Genomic DNA, 18,830 nt, shown 5'->3' on the forward strand with positions numbered 1-18,830 from the left:
CTTGGGTTTGTAAACCTCCCATACCCACTTCCTAGCTGTATGATTGGGGCAAGTTATTTCTCTGTACTTAAATTTCCTCATTGGTCACATGGAATTAATAGCAATACTTTATAGGGTTTTGCAAAGATTAATCAAATTATTATATCATAAAGGTGCACACATTATGTAGTCAACAAACATTAGCTATTCTTTTTATTACTCTGCTCTCCAAGTATTTCCCATTATCTTTATATTCTAGTGAGCTGTTCAGTGAGCTAAGGTGGGGTTATCAACTCGACCCATATTAAAAACGTCTGTAGTGTACAGAGTTCAGGCTTTCACATCTACCAGCAAGTCAAACCAGATTTCCCTTTGGCCACCAAATCAATGAGGCACTGTGCGTGCGTGTGTGTGTGTGTGTGTGTGTGTGTGTCCGTCTATCCTCTGGTAAAATCATTGTCCTCACAGTTGTCTGAATTCTAAGACAGCACTTCCCTGGACTCTGCTCACCAGATGCCCATCCTGGGCCCCCAACTTTCCTGCTTCTAATTCTTTTGTTTGTTTGTTTGTTAATCCTCAACCAAGGACAATTTTCCCCCATTAATTCCCAGAGAGAGTGGAAGGGAGGGGGAGAGACAGAGAAACATTGATGTGAAAGAAACACACCAATTGGCTGCCTCCCACACATGCCCAGACCAGGGCTGGGGACACAGACTGCAACTGAAGTATGCACTCTTGACCGGAACTGAACACAGTGCACCTGCAAGAAATGCTTGCTGACTAACTGAACTAGCTGTTCAGGAACTAGCTGTTCCTGCAGCCACTGGACCAGTTTTAATCACCTTGGCTCCTTCGGCTTCCTGAAGGCCTGGTCTCCAAGAAGGTTCCCCACAGCCCTTTTCAGCTCTACCCACAGTCTCCTCCTCTCACCTTGTTTCTGAGCCCCATGGTATTCACTAAAGAAGTATTAGCATAGTTTCGATTACGCCAGTCGCACTGGGGTTTATTGTATTCTCTAGCTTGAGGTAGGCAAGGATTGCTGAAGACACAAAAGAGTACTAGCCATAAGAGACAATATTGATAAATAAACATTATTCTGAATAAATGAAGCCAAACCAAGTTTTATATGAAATTCTAGAACAAGCAAAGCTTATATATATACTGCCCGGCTGGCATGGTTCAGTGGTTGAGCATCGACCTATGGACCAGGAGATCGAAGTTCGATTCCTGGTCAGGGCACATGCCTGGGTTGTGGGCTTGATCCCCAGTGCGGGGCATGCAGGAGGCAGCGATCAATGGTTCTCTCTCATCACTGATGTTTCTCTCTCTCTCTCCCCCTCTCCCTTCCTCTCCGAAATCAATAAAAAATATATTTTAGAAAAAGTTTATATATACTGCTATAAAGCACAAAAATGGTTGCCTGGGGTCAGGGATTGGGGGTGGTGGTGAGGCAGAGGCAGAAGGGATACTAACTACAGAGGAGCATGAGAGAAGGAACTTTAGGGAGTAATAGAAATGTTCCTTATCTTGATTGGGGTAGTAGTATTCAGATGTATACAATTATCAAAACTCACCTCACACCTACTAGGATGGTTTCTAGAAAACAAAACAGAAAATGTGTAAGTGAAGATGTGGAAAAACTGGACCCCATGTATAAAATGGTACAGCCACTGTGGAAAACAACATGGTGGTTCCTCAAAAAGTTAAAAATAGACCTGGCCAATGCAGCTCAGTTGGTTGGGCATTGCCCCATGCACCGAAAGGTTGCCAGTTCTGCCCTAACCGGTTTGGCTCAGTGGATAGAGCGTCGGCCTGGGGACTGAAGGGTCCCAGGTTCGATTCCGGTCAAGGGCATGTACCTTGGTCGAGAGCACATCCCCAGTAGGGAGTGTGCAGGAGGCAGCTGATCAATGTTTCTCTGTCATCGATGTTTCTAGCTCTCTATCCCTCTCCCTTCCTCTCTGTAAAAAATCAATAAAATATATTATAAAAAAAAAGAATGAAAGGTTGCCAGTTCCTTTCCCAGTCAGGGCACATGCTCAGTTTCTGCTTGATCCTTGGCTAGAGGGCATGCAGGAGGCAGTCGATCAATGTTTCACTTTCACATTGATGTCTCTCTCTCTCTCTCTCTCTCTCTCTCTCTCTCTCTCTCTCTCTCTCTCCCTTCATCTCTCTCTCTCTCAAAGTCAATAAAAATTCTTTTGGAAAAAATTCTTTTAAAAAATGTAAAAACAGAATAATTACTATATGATCCAGCAATTCCACTTCTTGGACTCAGAAATATCTATGCACTCATGTTCACAGCAGCCTGATTTGCAATAGCCAAAGGATGGAAGCAACCCATGTGTCAATTGACGAATTAATGGATAAACAAAATGTGGTACATAATACATTGATATATTAGTCAGCCTTAAAAAGGAAGGAATTTAAAAAATACATTTTTATTGATTTCAGACAGAGGAAAAGAGAGAAACATCAATGATGAGAAGGAATCATTGATCATCGGCTGCCTCCTGCACGCCTCCTACTGGGTATCAAGCCTGCAAACCCTGGCATGTGCCCTGACAGGGAATCAAACTCTGACCTTCTGGTTCATGGGTCAACGCTCAACCACTGAGCCACACCAGCTGGGCAAGGAAGGAAATTTGACACATGCTACATACAACATGGATAAACCTTGAGGACATGATGCTAAGTGAGATACTCAGAGTAGTCAAATTCATAAAACAGAAAGTAGAATGGCAGTGGCAGGGGATGGAAAAAGGGGCTAATATGGAGTTATATAGTTTAACAGGTAGAGTTTCCATTTTGTAAGATGAAAGAGTTCTGTGGATGGATGTTGGTGATGATTGCACAACAATGTAAATGTACTTAAAAATAATTAACTGTACACCTAATACTTAAGAACTGTACATTTTAAAATAGTTAATGTGGTAAATCTTATATGTATTTTACTGAAATTTGTAAAAGTAATTAAAAAAATGTGAACTCCTTTAAAAAAAATGCTCATCAAACTAACTACTAAAAATGTGTGCATTTTATTGTATGTGAATTATGCCTCAATAAAAAGAGGCCAAGGTCTCAGCTTTGTAGGGTGACAGTAGCCTCTCAGGGGAAGCATGCTGCTGTTATCCTTCATTTAGCAATATCCACTCTAAGGTATAAATCCAACTCAGTGGAGAATCTAAAAATCTATATATCTTTTGCACAGCATCCTGGGTAAAACCATATGTTCTCAGGTATAACAATTATTCAAAGGAAAAAAAATGTCCAGCATAGTTAGGCTTTCATCTTGTTTCCTGATTCAGTTCCAGAGTTATTTTAGAATCAAGGGTCACTTAAATTCCATGTTCCTTCTTCAGAAATACCATAAGTAAATTATTCTAGGCAAGTAAGAATTTAATGCAGGGGACACAGCTGATCACAAGCTACTGGCATTGATCTCCAGACCTATTACCAGGAACTCTCATAGGTCCAACTGCACTTGCGTCACCTCTGGCCTGTCCCTATGAGTCACAAACTACAGGCTACCATATCCTGAGGCTCAAATCCCAAGGTTGATAGCTTCTCTTGTCTCAGCAATCAGAAGCCTTAGGGATAAAGCAAGAGGAGCGCCTTAGATGGAACACCTGAGTTAAGGAACTGTGAGGTGGACCTATTAGTGACCCTACTCACCCCCAAACCAGCCAAGAGGTGTTGAGGTAGATACCATGGTGGTAGAATGGATGCTGAAGCATAACTACATGTTGGCTCTTTGTATTCAAATAATTTTCTCATCAGAAAAATAAGAACCTTGAATTTAACATCTGGTCTTTTCTCTTATAATCTTTCCCAAAGAAACTAAAATCCACTGCATCTTTATTTACAAAATCCTTGTGATGCAGAAAGGGAAGAGACAGACTAAACCCAAAGAGAAAACTAAAGTATAGTCGTCTCCCCTTATCCGCGGTTTCACTTTCTGTGGTTTCAATTACCCATGGTCAACCACAGTCCAAAAATACTGAATGGAAAATTCCAGAAATAAACAATTAATAAGTTTTAAATTTCGTGCTGTTCTGAGTAGCATGATGAAATTTCGCACTGTCCCATTCTGTTCCACCCAGGATGGGACTCACCCCTATGTCCAGCAATATCCATGCTGTATACACTACCTGCCTGTTAGTCACTTAGTTACTATGTTGGTTATCAGAGACAGAGAGAGAGAGTGAGAGACAGAGAGAGCACATTCAGTATGTTATAACTGATTTTATTACAGTATGTTCTTATAATTGATTTATTTTATTATTAGTCATTGCTATTAATCTCTTACTGTGTCTAATTTACAAATGAAACCTTATTATAGGTATGTCTGTATAGGAAAACCCAGTATACATCAGATTCAGTACTATTTGCAGTTTTAAACATCAGTGGGGTTCTTGGAACGTATCCCCGTTATAAGGGGAGCTACAGTACAGGAGGGAAGGGATTTGCAGTGAGTCAGTGAGAAAGGCAGACATGCAGCCAGGCTTCCTGTTATCCTGCTAGGTCTTATTTGCCTGTAGGTAAGAAAACAGGTATTATGCAGTCCAGTCATTTCCCTACCAACACCACTTCTGTTTGCCCCCAAGGGACGCAAACACTGCCCAGGTGGATAGGAAAAGCAGCTGAATTTTCCTTCATAGATTTTCCTTCAGTGGGCCAGGGCAGCCTTAGAGATCTGGGAGTGAGCTAAGAATAAACACTGCTCTCAAGTGTTCCATTTTATTCTGATGCCTCCTATGCCCTACAAATCTTCTAGCTTTGTGGGCAACCCCCCCTGCCCTGGTGCAGCCACTCCTTCAGTGGGCCAGGGCAGGGTTCTATTTCCAGATCTTTCCAGAATCCAAGTTGACCCTGGCAGAAGAATACAAAAACAGAACTGTTAAAAATCTTCCACAGGGGATTTCTGATTCACATAGGAACTTGCTATTTCTGATGAAGCCTCTCCCAAATTTTCATTAAAAACCTCATGAAGGCCTGGCCAGTGTGACTCACTGGATTGAGCGTCCTTCCTTGCACCAAGAGGCAACAGTTCGATTCCCTGTCTGGGCACATGCCCAGGTTGCGGGCTCTGTCCCTGGTGGGAGCATGCAGAAAGCAGCCGATCAGTGTTTCTATCTCTCTCTCCCTCTCCCTCTCCCTCTCCCTTACTCTCTTTTTAAAATCAATAAAAATATATTTTTTAAAAACCTCATGAAGGTATGGGAAGACAAAGGAAGAAACTCAGGACAAAACCAAAAACACTAGGACTGACATGAGATAAGTCAGAAGATGAGAGGAACTGAAATTAACTTAAGGCAGATGGAGTGTGTAGTGGTAGAGTGGATGCTGAAGCATAACTGCTTGTTGGCTCTTTGTATTCGAATGAGAACGTATATGATCACACATTAATTTTGAAGGTAGAAAATGTGATAATTATACATTCTTCCTCTCTGTTTCATTCTTCTTCTTTACAATGTTAAAATGGGCAGGTGATATTGGTAACTCTTTTCCTGTGTATTCTTTCAGAAGTAGTTAATGTATTAACAAGTATATAAGAATATAGATGGCCTCTGTCATTCTTATCTACAGAAACGGTAGCTTACCATGAAAATCTATATTTTGCTTTTTTAAGAAAAAAAAAGTATCTTTGATATTATCTTATATCTATTTCTATCAATCTGCATTACTTTTTTTTAAAGCCTCACCCAAGGATATGTTTTTTTAGAGAGAGAGAGGAAGGAAGAGAGAGAAAGAAAAATCTATGTGAAAGAAAAACATCAATGGGTTATCTCCTGTATGTGCCCTGACTGAGGATTGAACCCACAACCTAGGTATGTGCCCTGACCAGGAATCAAACCCACAATACTTTGGTGTACATGACAACACTCCAACCAACTGAGCCACCCGGCCAGGGCAATCTGTATCAATTTTTAAGAGCTGCATAATATTGCTCTGCATGGATAGTCCATAATTTAATCAGTCTCTTACTGATAGACATTTGGGCCATTTACTAGTGTAACCCTTTATTGCTACCAAAGAGGCTGCAATGCATATACCCTTGTACATATGTCTCTACACACATGCCCAAGTACATCTTTGGAATAAATTCCTAGAGTTCAAACTGCTGGAACAAAGGTAAATGCATTTTTTTTTTTTTTACAAACATTGCCCAATTTCAGAGCTTTTATTTTATTTATTTATTTATGTATTTGGTTATCAAATGATCTTAGCCAAAAAGCCCATATCAAATGATCTTTAATTGAAATATCTTCCTTTATAGTTCTTTTGATGTTGTTTTGATGTTGTTGTTGTTAATCCTCACCCGAGGATATTTTTTTCCATTGATTTTTATAGAAAATTGAAAGGAGGGAGGAAGAGGGAAAGAGAGAGAGAAACATCAATGTGAGACACATTGATTGGTTGCCTCCTGCATGTGCCCTGACCGGGGCAGGGGATTGAACCTGCAACCCAGGTATGTGCCCTTGATTGGGAATTGAACCCACAACCCTTTGATGTGTGGGCTGGTGTTCTAACCACTGAGCACACTAGCCAGGGCTCCTTTGTAGTTCTTAACTAGCTGGGCATTCCACTGCACTACTGCTGATCTGTTGATGTCATCTATGATGTCATGGGGGTGGCAGCCATCAATATTGCAGCCCACAGACTGGACAATACAGGGCAATTCTTAACTTAATGTCTATATACCTGCTAGGTGTCCATGGATGGGTTTAGAAGGGTGTCTGTAAGCCCTTTGAAACTGTATGAAAAATGTCAAATGTGTGTTTTTCTCGAGACAGTATTCATGGCTTTAATCAGAGTCTCAAAGGGGTCTGTGACTCTAACAAGGATAAGAACCACTGAGTCAACAAGTCCTTGCACAGCATCAAAAAGCAACTGTAGCAGAAGTTGAAGCTAAGCAGGGCCCAGGAAATGCTTTCCTGAGCTCCCTGGAGGAGTGAGAGGGAGGATGCTTGAGGCTGATTTTTACCACTGGGCTTGTACCTATAATGGGCCTCCTCCAAGGAAGATGGCTCAAGTACACATAAATGAGGAACCTTGCTCCCACTCACCACAGGGCCCCTCTACATTACTTTCTGATAATAACTTACTATTACCTCTTAGAAGTGGAAAGGTGAGTGCCCTAAACCAGAGTTTCGAATCCATAGTGATTCTTTGGCCATTCATGGGGATCTCTGACTGACAAGTCAAGCTACTCATGCTGCCTTATGTCTAGGCCATAAAAGGTTAATGAGTAATTTACATTCTGGCATTTAGCTGCAATTTATCTCTGCTGCTCATTATAGATAAAAGATTCACTGTGGTATTCATGTCTAGCAGTCCAGACCAAGAAGTGATATGGCAATTTCCTAACCACAAACATCTTGAGCCTTTCAAAAGAATTCTTCAGAGGTGGTGGTTCAGGTTTCCATAGCAAACACTTTCAGCCCAGTTCAAACACAACTGAACACCAACAAGTTACTCCCGTAAAACCAACAAGAAGCCTTAAGTAGAAATCCTAAATTCCTTGGGAAATTAAAGTTTATGTTTATTTGTTTGATTTGCATATACTGTGAAATGATTACCACAGTAGGTTCTGTCAATACCCATCATCTCAGATATAATAAAAAGAAAAGAAGAGAAAAAACACTTTTCTCCACATGAAGAGAACTCAGGATTTACTCTCTTAACATCTTTCTTATATATCATAGAGCAGTGTTAACAATCTTTATCATATTGCACATTACATCCCTAGCCCTACTTATCTTAGGGAAATTAGTCTTAATATGGTAACCCATCTCAGTTTCAATTTTGTTTATTTTTAAATATGCAAAAAGCTTTTGTTGGAAATCTATATTGGTCTAGAGGTGTTAAGCACTGTAAAACTATGGGGTGAATTTGATGTGATAGGTATAATAAAGAGGTATAATAAAAAGCTCGAGAATGGGGACAATTTCAGCCTTGAGCAATGGCTATATCATAGCCAATGAAGTTTATCTGAGGTGTGATTATTGCTCATTGAGAATGGGGCCAATTTCAGCATTTACCACATTACCTGTGTATAGCATAATAACAGGCCTATGGTTTCGTTAATGCTTTATTTATCAAACATGCACATATTCATAAAATGGCTAGAAGCATGCTTCTAAAACTTAGTTTATCAAAGCAAGGTCCAAGAAACACCTCAATTACAATTATCCAGGGAGCCTCTTAAATAGGCAGATTTCTGGGTCCTACCCTGTCATACTAGATATGAATTTTTAGGAGAGAGGCAAAAATCTGCATATTGTGCAAGCTTCCTGGGGGATGTACCTGCAGCTTGGAAATCATGGCTTTAGAAGTCGTCTTACGTTAGCCTTCTACCCTTCACAGCTCCATCAGAAAGGGCCTGTGACTACCTCTGCCTAGATACCTCTGGTGAGAGAATTCTCACCAACTCCAAGCCCACCCAGCCTACGCGTTTCCCTTCCTTAAATTTAACCAGAAGCTACCATCCAAAAAACTCCTACCCAGCTCAGCCCAGCGCCGCACAGAGTGAGTTGATTTCCTCATCCACATGCCAAGCCCCTCAAGCATGGAGGGCTATCAACATCTGTCCCCACACCCCCGCAGTCTACCCACTCTAGTGGAAACAGCTCTAGTTCTTTTAACCATATTTCAAGGTATGGTTGACAAAAGGAAAGTTAAAGAGGAAGAGAAAGATATTTGGTCAAGATTTAGTTAATAAGCCAGGAAGCCACAAATCCAAACCTCAGATCACTATGAACCAAGCACTGATGGAGCCATAGTAAGACAGAGACTAAATCTGTTTCCAGTAGCCTGACCCTGACCAAGGACCACGACTTGGAGCCTTGGGATCCTCATCTGTAAAACCAGGTTAATAACCCCACCTCAGGCTGTAATAAAGACTACAATGAGTAACCTAGGATAACTGTTATTCAGAGTCCCTCCAGGAAAGACAATGGAACACCTATCAAACTGCCTTCATAAGTAGTCCTAATTGCAGTGAAAGCAGACACTCAAGGGCTAGATTTGGGCTAAATCACAGCCCAAAGCCTATGCAAAAATATTTTGAAGTTTCTTGTTTTATATTTAAAAGGTATCTAAACTTTGAATTCTACTCCAAAATTTATTTGTAGTTGGATAAAAAAAGAATTTTTTTTTTTTGCCTTAAATATTTGGGTAAAATTGACACCCAAGGAAAATCCTCCCCCCGCCACCTTATTTATTCTGAAACTTTAGGTGATCCCTGGCATACCGTTTACCATCCCCAGGGCCTGTCATTCACTTCCATCTCTCTTGGAGAGGAGCAGGTTTAGTCTACAAGCAGATGAGCAAGATGAGGAAAACAAATGAGTGACCAGACATAAGCAAAGAAACGAGCCACAAGACATGAGTCTGGGTATGACCAGGAGGCTCAGTCTTCAGATGCTTAGAGCTGGTGTGGTCCCACTTGACTGTGCTTGAAATCGCTTTCAGAGGAAAATTATCCCTAAGGAAGGCAAGAACATCTAGGAGGGAAATTCATTGACACCGCTGATTCAGTAGTTGTGTGTTTGTGCATGCTTGTGCCTATGTATGTATGTATGTATGTATGTGCCCAAAGCAATAGAAATCTGGCCTAAGATGAATGTAGGGCATCTGGCCTTGGCCATTCAGGGTTTTGGGATGTAAGCCGGTCTTGGGTGGCTATGGTTACCCATTTTCTAAATCCTGTCCCCTTCCTTTCCTGCTTGCTCTTAGAAGTCCCTGTCTGCCATCTGAGAAGTCCCTGGCTTGGCTATCAATAGAGTTACTTGCAATGGAAGGAGGAGGTGGGATTCTAGAATTAATGGACAATGGGATGGATCATTTAGAGGAAGGGATCCCATCCATTCTTCCCACAAATGTTGGGAAGATAGTTGAAAAGCAATAATATCTTTGGCCCTCAAGTCTCCAGCCAAAGGAGTGAAACTGAACCTCTGGCAGATTATATAATTATTATCTAATAATAATAACAAATTCAATAATAATAATAGTTACAGAGTCCTATGTGCTAGGCATTGTGCTGAGGGCATTAGATACACAAGGACAGAAAAGGTAAGAAAGTAGGAGAAAGTTTCTTAAAAGGATTAAGGAAAGAATTAAAAAGTAAAACTTGGGTGTTAGACCGAGTCAGCGCCAGGGAATATGAACTCAGTCCTTTGTTTTTAATGCCCAAACCCGGCACAGTGCTTGGCGCATGAACTCAATAAATAACAGCTTCGGTCTCTGATTGGAGTCCAGAGCGGTACAACCTGCTCTGGGGGTCCTTCTGGGTAAAGGCCGCGATTGTCCCCTGGGAGCGAGCCCGGGCCCGCGGCCTCCGGCTCCACCCAGCGCCGCCGCCCGGGCCGCCCGCCCACTTGCCGGCGACGGGAACCCCCTCCTGGGCGCGGCGCAGGCCCGGCGTCCCCGCGAGGCGCTCTGGGGCTGCTGCGCCCCCTTCCCTGAGCGCAGGACCCCGGCCCGGGGTCCCCTTACCGATCGTGCCGAGACCGGGCTTCGCCTGTCCTCAGTGGCTACGGAGGTCACACCCTCGTCGGGGCTGGGCAGCCGGTCTTATTCCGTGCGGACCCGCCCCACTTCAGGGTGGAGACTGAGCCCGAGTTCCTGGTTGTTCCCCGGCCCATGAGACCGGAAAATCGTCCCGGGCGAAGCGCACCAGGAACCCGAGACTGGGACCGCGGGGGGCGTCACCAGGCCGGGGGGAAGGGGAGGAGAGGAGGGTAGGGGGGCACCGGACACGTGCCTGCTCCCCAGGCATCGGCAGGTCCCACTCTCCCGGCACCCGGATCGCCAAGCCCGCCGGTACCGTCCCGCCCCGCTCCTGCCCTGAAGAGTTGGAGCTCCCGTACCCTCCGCGTCTCCGGTGCCCGCGAGCCGGGAGTCACGCCGCGAATCAACTGCACTTTCTCACGGCGGGGCTCACGCTGAGCCTGTGGGTGGAAAAGTGGAAAGTCAAATCAGTTCCCTCTTGCGCATTAAAATATACAGTCCAAAAGTTCCTAGCAGTTCCACTTCTCTCTGTGGAAAACTGAGTTCCTTCCTTGGGGGGAACCTTTGGAGACAGGACTTAGCAGCAGCCCCAGATCTTTCCCTCTTCACCTGTTAAATTACCAGGGTCTGGTACTGGCCTGCAGCTCCTGGGTTCGCCTGCTCCTTGTAACACAGTTCAGTGTGTTCGTGTCTGCCTCCCCGCCTGGACACAAGCCTTTGGAAGGCACTGAGTCGAGGTCGTCTTTGCACCTGCGCCCAGTACTGTTTCTCTGCAAGCGCTGAGTGAATGCTTGCAGAATGAATCCGTTGAGTCTACAGGCAAATTCCGATTTTAACAAAGGGTAGGTAGCTTTGGGCGAGTGTGTTTTCTATTCAACAGACCAAAATCCAAGTGGCTATTAGCACCCTTAAAGCTGGAGAGGTAACATTAAGTGGTTTCATTTCAGATGTAGCTGAAGGATGTCTATTCTAAACTTGGTTTTGCCCCTTTCCTTTGCTTGCAAACTTAAAGTTGCTGAGCTGTTGTTTATGAACCAAGGAGGAAGCAAAATTAATAAGACAAACAATAGAAAAAGAATAAAATATGGATAATTCATTTCCTCAGAGAGACTATTACATCCCTTTAAAAATAACAATTAGGGAAATGCTGCCATTACCCTGCCTTTTCTACTCACAGTGCACCCAGCTCACAGCTTCTCCTTTCTCCCCGTAACTTCTCCCAGCCCAGGTTGGGAAGCCACAGTCAGAAGCTAACTTTTATGGGGTACAAAAGGCCAGAAATAAACCTGGGACACCTTTCCTATTCCAGAGCTCCCACAGACTTCGGCTGACACTAAATTTTAGCAGAGACCATATCTTTGCTCCGCTTCTTCCTCTTCTAGTACACCATCCTACTTCTCGCTGTTTCTCTTGAGAATATCCCTTCACTTGAGAATATCCCTTCCCTAAGGCACTTACCTGGGAGAATCCCTAGCTCAGGCTCTGCTGCGAGGAACCTGACCGAAGACACAGTGTTTTAAAAATTAATGTAGTTGTTGAAATGAAACACTCAAAGGAGCCTTTAAATTAAAGATAGCAGAAAGAACACATGCATTTGCTTCAACTCCCTCTGGAAATCCATCTAATAAAAGGGCAGTTTTGTTATGTTTTGTTTTTAATCTCACAAGGACAAGGAGACAAGCGAGGAAAAAAATAACAAAATTACAGAAACCTCGAAAGCAGATTGGCAGGTGATAATGGACTTCCGCAACCCGGAGAAAACTGACTTCTAAACCAGGAGTAGGGAAAGCTGAGAAGCAACATGATATTGTAGAATTTCTCAGGATACGCAGGAATTTGCTGCATCAGGTACTTCTGCAAGTGGGTGTATAGTTAAGACTAAAACCAGGAGGATTTTTTCTAAGTCTAAAGGAAGCCCTCAGACTCCTCCATCCCCTTCCCACACTGCACAGCTGCCATTGCCTCTCTGTTGGAAACATTCTCTGGAGGTGATAAAGCAGAGGATCTTCAATACGGGACCTTTCAGCTATACAGAGTTTTGGTTATCTAAGGCTGCCTAACTAACTATCCCAAAACCTAGTGACTTAATACAATGACCATTTTGTTACGTCTCATGATTTTGGGGGTCTGAATTTGGACAGGGCTTGTCTGGGCAATTCTTCTTTTCCATGTGGCACCGACAAAGGTCACTTGGTGGTATTCAGCGGGCAGATGGGCCAGTCTGAAGGATTCACTCACATATCTGGCACCCTGGCAAGGATAGCTGGAAGGCTGGTCTCAGCCAGCACTGTCGCCAGACCGCCTACATGTGCTCCCTCCGAAGGCAGTCTCAGAGTAATGGGATTTCCTACACGAAGGCTCAGGGCTTCCACAAAGGATACTCCAAGAGATCCAGGAAAAAGCTACTGGGCTTATTATCTAGGCTTGGAAGTCCCTGAATGTTATTTCTGTTGCATTCTATAGGTCATACAAATCACTACGGCCAGCCCAAATTCAAGGGAAGGGCAATTAGGCTCTATCCCTGCATGGGGGTGTTACTAGACAGGGACCACCCTGAGAAGGTCTGCTTCTGGATGGCCCGTAGTGTGTGGGCTCTGGACTTGGTGCAGGAAATATTTTACAACATGAGTCCAGGTGATTTTGTGACTACGTTTATTAAAGTCGGGGACAATTAAATAAGGAAGAGCCTAGGATAGAAGAAGCAACAGCAGAAAGACTAGGTGAGGTGCTTCGGCTCTCTAAAAACATCATGGAAAAGAAGTGAGCCAAGGCGGGCGGGGCTGCTGTCAGCTCACTGGAGAGTCAGAGAAAAAGGGGTCTTGGACAGGTTCAGGGTTAGCCCCGGATGAGCTGCCACTGCCCACTGCTCCCCTGGTTGCAAGTCTCCTGGGATCCCTTAGCATTTAGGAGATACATGCCTGTGGGAGAAGATGGGGAAAGGAAAGGTGCGGGTGTGCCCCCAGGAGGGAGAGTGTGTGCTGTGTCCTACGTCTTGAGGGCTTTAAAGGCTGGGTGTTTAGGGAAGGTCTTAGGAAGGATCCCAACAGAATATTCATCAGCCTTTCCAGGTATAAACTTTCAGAATAGTGGTCTCCACCGATGGGTCGGCTCCAGGACAAGGGGTCATTAATCATCGCAGGTGGTCCTGGCCTCACCTGCCTGGTTTTGCTGCTTTTCTGGGCCTGGATCTGAAAAACAACTGAGACCTAGATGTTATCTCTAGGGAGGAATGGTCAGGAGGGTCTAACCTGCATGGCCATAGATGGTATGCCCAGGGAGTAAAGGCCACCCTGGGGGCGAGGTCCAGCACCAGTTTTGCCTGTTGGTAGGCCCCGGGGGCTTTTGCCCCGGTGACCTTCTGCACCTGGCTGTAAATTGCTCAGCCAGTTTGTGCAGCTCTCTGTCTTAGTTCCCCCATTCCACTTGTCAAGGAATTTTCCTAGCTTCATTCTGTCCTGCCTCAGGGAGACTCACAAAAAGAAAATTGCTGCCAGCTTTAATCTACCACTCAAGACTAGGGGAGTGATAGGAAATTGAAGATGTATATGAAACTTAACGTGATGAATATTGAGCTGCTCAGTTTTCTTCATGTGGCTCCCAGAACACTGGCAGCTAGGGTGGGGAGTTTGGAATACTGTACTCTTCTTTGGGGAGGAGTAAGGGTCTAAAGAGACAGTCATCATTACTCAATGAAACTGGAGCAACCCTTTAGTGAATTCGCTGTAGTGGAGCCCCAGCCACTTACACAGGAACACAGCTTCCAGGCAGCATTTTATTTAAATACGTTTTTATTGATTTCAAAGAGAGGAAGGGAGCGGGAGAAAGGAATAGAAACATCAGTGATTGAGACAGAATCCATGGGGGACTGAGCCCAAAACCAGGGCATGTGCCATGACCAGGAATTCAACCGTGACCTCCTAGTTCATGGGTTGACACTCAACCACTGAGCCACACCAGCCGGCCTAGACAGCATTTTAGATCTCACTCTTAGGGTTGCAAAGTAAAATTCAGAACACTTAGTTAAATTAGAATTTCAGATAAACAACAAATAAATTTTTACTGAAGTATAAAACATTTATATACTATAAGTATGTCCTAAATATTGCATGGGACAGACTTATACTAAAAATTATTTATTTGAAATCCAAATTTAACTAGGTGTCCTATTTTGTTTTGCTAAACTTGGCACTTTTATTTTATTTTATTTTTTATTATATTTTATTGATTTTTTACAGAGAGGAAGGAAGAGGGATAGAGAGTTAGAAACATCGATGAGAGAGAAACATCGATCAGCTGCCTCCTGCACACCTCCTACTGGGGATGTGCCCGCAACCAAGGTACGTGCCCTTGACCGGAATCGAACCTGGGACCCTTCAGTCCACAGGCCGATGCTCTATCCACTGAGCCAAACCGGTTTTGGCAAAACTTGGCACTTTTAAATAAGAGCAGAGGACTGAAGGTCATCAGAATTTAAGGGAAAGTTTTGACATGAAACATAGAACAGGAAAAAAAAAGAAACTTGGAAGAAAGAGACTGTTTTTGGACAAAGAAATAATAAATTTATAAGAAATTGATAGGACAAAAAAGTTAGTGGTCATTAGAATGGAATCTAATTTTGGGTATTTATTAATGAGAAATTGAAACAAAGTATTAAATTAGAAAAGAGCAACAGGATTTGTTTATACAGACTATTCTGGCTTTGAGTTATTGAGTTCTTACAATTAAGGGTGTCTTCCCAGGTGTGGGGAGGACACCTTCTCCATGGGAGATTTAATTTCTGCACTCAAGGAGACAAGGGAGGGCCACGGTGCCCTTGTCTGTTTGTCAAGTAACTTTAATTCAAAGAAATCAATATGCCATTGTGGGCTACTTTGGGGCAGCCTGTCTTGGGCACTGACATAAAAGATAAGGAAATTAGAAAGTCAGCTCAGGACATCTGGGAAACAGAGGAGAAAAAAAAAATCAGTTAAATAATTTAATTATTCTTTTTTAGAACTAAAGGACATACATTTTCACATTGCAGGTGCTTGCTGAACCCAGCACAATGGACAAAAACAGAACCACACCAAGGAACATCATGATAAAATTTCAGAAGACTGAAGACATAGAGATCTTACAAGCACTGGGGGGCGTGGGGGATGAGGTTTCATACAAAGAATCAACAACCAGGTGGCATCCGATTTTTCCATAGCAACATGTGAAACTAGAAGACAATGCAATAAGGCCTTTATAATTCTAAGGGAAAATAATTTACAACACAGATTTTCAGACCCATCCAAACTATTGTCCAAGTATGGGGGTAAATAAAGATATCTTCAGGCATGCAAGATTTTACAAAATATTTCTCCCATGTATCTTTCTTATGAAGCTTTCAGATGGTGTGTTCAACCAAAACAAGAAGGTTAAAAAAGTGAATAACAGAATGGACAACTGAAAATCGGATGGTGGGGAAGGGTAGTTATTTAGCACTGTTGTTACTGTTTTCTAATTTTCCTTAACTGCAGAGTATAGCTAACATTTATATAAGCACTATGTGCCAGGCAGTATTTTAAGTGCTTTAGATATTATCAGTTAATCCTTGCAAGAGTTCTGTGAGTTAGATACTTGCATACAATTGTGTGGGAGAGGAAGAACTTTTCTCTACCCGCAAGGTTCTGTGGGGAAGGGTGGTTATTTAGCACTGGCTGATCTGGTTGGTAATCAACTAGACATGAGACAGATTAACAAAATGACCAAATTTAATACATACATAGGCACAGAAACTTTGATATGAGTCAGAGACCCCTGCATGCACAAGAGTTTCAGAGATTAGAAAGGGGATCAGCTAAATGAAACATTCTTAGGAAGGGATAAGGTAAGATGCCTTGGGGGCTTTAAGAAGAGCAAGTAGTAAATAGAAGTTTGTCCTGTCCTATAGATAGGTCAAAAGAGGCAAAGGCCCCTATTAAAGTTCTTCCAGGTAGTCAAGGGAGGGGCAGATGTTTCTCTTGAGACTTCAGCTGAAGTTGCCTTTAGCTCAAAACAATCTGCATACCATAGAGGCACATCTTGGGGTAACTTGTTCTGACCCCCACATCGGTATCAATAGGTATTACTACTGATGGTATACAATCATTTTTTCATTGGACAGAATTGTATTAAACTTCCAATGGCAGATTGCATTTTCAAGATTAGTCTCACACGCTCTTCAAAAACTCTCTCATGTCAAGAGATGGCACCTCTGACCCCTCTCTTTGAACCTGAGTGGGCTCCTTGGGGGGCCTTCTGTGACTATACAACAAAAGTAACTCTATGTGGCTTGCAAGGCTGGGTCTTAAAAGGTGATACAGTTTCTATCTAGTTCTCTCACTCAGAATATATGCCTGTGGAGCCCTGAGCAGCCATGTAATAAATTCGGCTGCCCTGAAGCCATCGTGCTGCGGAGACCACATGGACAGATCACATGAAGATAGAGTTGGAGGAGCCCTCGCTGTTCCAGCCCCAGCAGTTTAAACTTTCCCAGTTCCAGTGCCAGACATGTGACTGAGGAAGCCTTCAAGATGACTCCAGCATTGTCTCTGTCTCACTGCAGCCAACTGAGGGAACTTGAGTGAGAAGTATCTACTGAGCCCAGTCAATCACCAGAATCATGAGAGATAACAGTAGTGAATAATTGTTGTTTCATACCTCAAAATTTGGGTGTTATTTAATGAAGCCATAGATAACCAAGAACACTTTCAGATAAAAATGGGGGGTGGGGAACGGTAGGGGGGTTAGCCCAGACTTCTGAATCTTCCTTCCCAATACTCACTGAGATGGCCCATGGCATGTAAAGAAGGGGAATTCTTTTTTTTTTTTTAAATGTATTTTATTGATTTTTTTTACAGAGAGAAAGGGAGAGGGATAGAGAGTTAGAAACATCGATGAGAGAGAAACATCGATTCAGCTGCCTCCTGCACATCCCCCACTGGGGATATGCCAGCAACCAAGGTACATGCCCTTGACCGGAATCGAACCCCGGACCCTTGAGTCTACAGGCCGACGCTCTATCCACTGAGCCAAACCGGTTAGGGCAGGAAGGGGAATTCTTACCTTGATTGGCAGGCTCCTGTCTGAAGGAGGATAGCCAGGCCACTGGCCATGAAGGATGTGAGGACAAAGGCCAGATAACCTTCGGCCACTTGGGACAGTGGCTTTAGAAAACATTGAGGAGAAAGCTTGCAAGGGTGATGCTCCTTGCCAGATGGCTCCTCCGCAATCCTTTTAGGCTGCTGGAAGGTAACCAATTCTTCAGTCTAAGATGCGAGAAGATCCTAATAGCATCCAAATAGGCAGGCTGGGAGCCAAGAAGAATGAGCTCATCCTATTGGGGAACAAATGCAAAGTGTGGACAAAACTTTTAACTTTCAAGGATGACTAAGCATAAAAAGTATACGGAAGTATAAAAAAATTCTGGAACACAGAAAAGAAAACAGTACCTAAGAGTCAGAGGAAGAAACTATTTTTTCTCCTTTAAGTTTCCCAATATGAAGCAGAAGTAAATTTTAAACTGTCTCTGCTACATCGTTGATAGATGAAACAGACAAAAAAAGAAGTAATCTGAATAATATTATTCATGAGGTAGAATTAATAGTTATGAACTGGACTAGACTCCATATTCTACAGAGAAAGTACCTTCTTTTCAGTCATCTACTGAATATAGGGTGGGGCAAAAGTAGGTTTACAGTTGTTCATATGGAAAATAATACAATCACCAATAAGTAATAATACAAGAAATAACTTTTATGTACTCAACTGTAAACCTACTTTTGCCCAACCCTGTATTTATAAAAACTGACCAATATTTATTTGCAAAGAAAACTTGACTACATTCCAAAATAAAAATGGGGTTTGAATCCCAGCTCTACCATTTATTAGCTCATGACCTTAAGAAAGTAATTAATCTTTTCTGCGCCTCAGTTTTCTCATCTGTAGTACAGGGATAGTGAGAGTGCCTACCTCATACGTGCTGTTATAAAATTAAGTGACTTAATATAGATAAAAATTATTTGAAGAGTTATTGGCTTATTGTATGCTCTATAATAGTGTTGGCTATTTTCCTGATCACAATTAAATAAAATTAAAATTCAATAATAAAACTTTTAACCAATCACTCCTTTCCCCAATCATAGTATTTGCTACCACCTAATCATTTAAATGTCATGTTTAGGGGCTTTATAGGAAAGTAATTTTGACACTATCCTTCAAGATGTTTCTCCATTGTCTTGTTCCTTTGTAGTTTAATCTAGTTCTTGTCACTAGAAAAATTTAAGATTTCCTTTTTCTCTAGAAGAATGTGTTTAGGAGTGGGACCTGTT

At 42.8% G+C, this 18,830-nt stretch overlaps 1 protein-coding gene across 7 annotated transcripts in view; it reads right to left on the minus strand.

Moving 5' to 3' along the window:
• The window catches only part of ANXA4 (annexin A4), a 70,797-nt gene that overhangs the window by 46,751 nt on the left and 5,216 nt on the right, over nucleotides 1-18,830 (minus strand). For 2 of the 7 annotated variants that reach the window (XM_080683859.1, XM_080683857.1), the window contains 2 exons: nucleotides 17,566-17,836; nucleotides 10,854-10,934 (listed from right to left, as the gene is read on the minus strand). The gene's annotated coding sequence lies outside the window, so the exon portion shown is untranslated. Of the gene's footprint in view, nucleotides 1-1,838; nucleotides 1,941-10,479; nucleotides 10,935-11,103; nucleotides 11,390-17,565; nucleotides 17,837-18,830 lie in introns of those variants that run through there. The other 5 variants (XM_080683858.1, XM_080683855.1, XM_080683856.1 and 2 more) reach the window with 5 other exon arrangements.

The sequence above is a fragment of the Plecotus auritus genome (assembly GCF_963455305.1).
Source record: "Plecotus auritus genome assembly, chromosome: 8".
Taxonomy (NCBI): Eukaryota; Metazoa; Chordata; class Mammalia; order Chiroptera; family Vespertilionidae; genus Plecotus; species Plecotus auritus.